The following is a 2,500-nucleotide window of genomic DNA, read 5'->3' as shown; positions in this document are numbered from 1 at the left end:
GAGAGGAGAACACACACACACACACATCCCGGTACACATATTATAAGGGCACACATTGCACACATACACTTGTGCACTTGCTTATTAGGTATGTGGCCTGAATACCCCCTCACTATGCTCTCCATCACCTACCCACCTCTCTTCTTCTTCATCTCTCCATCTCTCATCCCTCTGTACTGTACCTAGCTTTCCTCATGATATCCTCCCCCCTTTTTTCCATCGGTCTATTTTTCATTCCCCACGCGCAGTGGACCTATATATACCTTCCTTCATAATCTTCCTGCTATCTCTTCTCTTTTTCCCTTACTCTCCTCTTCTTTCTTTTTTCTCCCCATCTCTCTCTTTCTCTCTCTCCCTCCCCATGTTCCCCCTCCCTCTCTCTCACTTCCACTCCCACTCCACACATCCCTCTCTCACTTCCACTCTTTTCCCCTCCATCCCTCCTTCCCTCCCTCTCTCTCTCTCTCTCTCTCCCCCTCCCTCTCCCTCCCTCCCTCTCTCCCGCTGCTTCCTTCCCCACACCTGCCTGGCCAGCTGTGCGTGCGTGTGAGCTTAAATTTAAATATGCAAATATGGGGCATATCCAACAGCGCTGTGGAGCTGCTGCAGGTTCACACAGTCCCATATCACCTCTACTCCTCAGTGCTCACTGCCAGGGCTCACTTAAGCCTGTGCGTGTGCAGGAGTGCCAGTGCGTGTGTGTATACGTGTGTGCAGGAGTGCCAGTGCGTGTGTGTATACGTGTGTATACGTGCGTGTGTATGCGTGTGCGTGTGCAGGGCCGGGGCAAGGCATAGGCAGACTAGGCGGTCGCCTAGGGCGCTAAATGTCCCGGGGGGCACCAAGGCCCACAGAATTACAATATTGAGCTAAAGAAAGCATAAAACTTAAATTTAATGGCCATTCAGTATATATACATGGTACTAGATCTGTTGTGCTCGATCAGATGTATTACACATTGTTTACAGATGGCAATGTAAAATTCCACAAAACGAAAGATTGGTGTTCGCCTAGGGCACCAAATTGACTAGAACCGGCCCTGTGCGTGTGCGTACGTGTGTGTCTACGCGTGTGTGTGTTTGCATGCTCCTCTACTGCTGCAGGCTCAGTTCAGTTCAGCCTGTGTTATGTTTGGGGGATTAGAGGCAGCTGGTTGGATTTGCTGAAGTGGTGCTCATATGCATGGGATAGAAAAGTTGTTAAAGTGCAAATAGAGTGGGAAAGTTTGAAAATGCATGAGGCAGAATGGCAGAGTTGAAACGCATAAAACTTGATGAACAAAAATGAACTAAATTTTGTAGTGTTCAAAGGCACATGAATGGACAGGGTGCATGTTAAAGTAAGCAGAAATAGTAGTTGAATGCATGGGAATAGACAAGTCACCTGTTAAAATGCCTAGAAAGCGAAAGGCTAAGTGTTAAAATGCATAGACGGGTTATGTGTTAAAAAAGCCTATTAACCCCTTAGCGCAGAGCCTCTGTTATTGTCACCTACATGGTAATGATCAAGTCTTAATCTGTTACTTCAGCTTTTGTGCATTGTCATAGCAATATTGTTATGATGGAGTTAAATGTTTTCAGCAAAGAGTGAGTAGGGCCTTTGATGGGTCGGGCCCATCTGCAGTAAGACTTTGATGTAAAAAGGCTTGGTATTAAACTGCATAGAAAAAGAAAGGCTAAGTGTTCAGATGTATGTACATACAAAGGCTAAGTGTTAAAATGCATGGGCTTAGAAAGGCCTGCAGCATGCCACGCCTCAGCCAGATGACTATGAGGAATATTATATGGACACACAGAAGGCAACATGCAAATCAGCTGCCTGCACTGCAGCCACACTGATGGGCCATGCATCACTATACACCAGGAGAGCAGAGTTTATTAATCACACCGCTAAGTATGAAGTGTGTGTGTATGTGTGTGTGTGTGTGTGTGTGTGTGTGTGTGTGTGTGTGTGTGTGTGTGTGCGTGTGCGTGTGTGCATGTGTCTGTGTGTGTGTTCGTATTAATAAGACTGCTAAGTATGAAGAGTGTGTGTACGCGTGCGTGAGTTTATTAGTCAGGGTGTTAAGAAGGACGTGTGTGTGTGTGTGTGTGTGTGTGTGTGTGTGTGTGTGTGTGTGTGTGTGTGTGTGTGTGTGTGTGTGTGTGTGTGTGTGTGTGTGTGTGTGTGTGTGTGTGTGTGTGTGTGTGTGTGTGTGTGTGTGTGTGTGTGTGTGAGTGTGAGTTTGAATTTGTGTGTGGTACGACGCAAGCATGTTGTGTTTCGTTCACTTTTTGCAAGCTGGCACTTTTAATACTTAGCAGTGCCAAAGTCAAGGAGTGGCCTGGTGTTCTCTGGAATTGGCTGTTGCCTCCAGACTTTGCATTATTCATGCAGTGTTTAATCTCCATAATGTCTGTTTTTTGGTGACTTGCTCAGATGACAAATGTGCATTCGTCACATCATAATCATGTAGTGTCTGATCCACCTCACCTGTCCTCTCTTCACTGCCTAAAGCGAT

At 46.3% G+C, this 2,500-nt stretch overlaps 1 protein-coding gene across 3 annotated transcripts in view; it reads left to right on the top strand.

The window, feature by feature from the left end:
* Window positions 1–2,500, top strand: part of LOC134456900 (FERM domain-containing protein 4B-like) — a 78,403-nt gene that overhangs the window by 17,915 nt on the left and 57,988 nt on the right. The window lies entirely within an intron of this gene.

This window comes from Engraulis encrasicolus, chromosome 10 (assembly GCF_034702125.1).
Source record: "Engraulis encrasicolus isolate BLACKSEA-1 chromosome 10, IST_EnEncr_1.0, whole genome shotgun sequence".
NCBI lineage: Eukaryota > Metazoa > Chordata > Actinopteri > Clupeiformes > Engraulidae > Engraulis > Engraulis encrasicolus.
The sequence above is the reverse complement of the archived record's forward strand: the minus strand, read 5'-3'. Positions and strand labels throughout refer to the sequence as shown.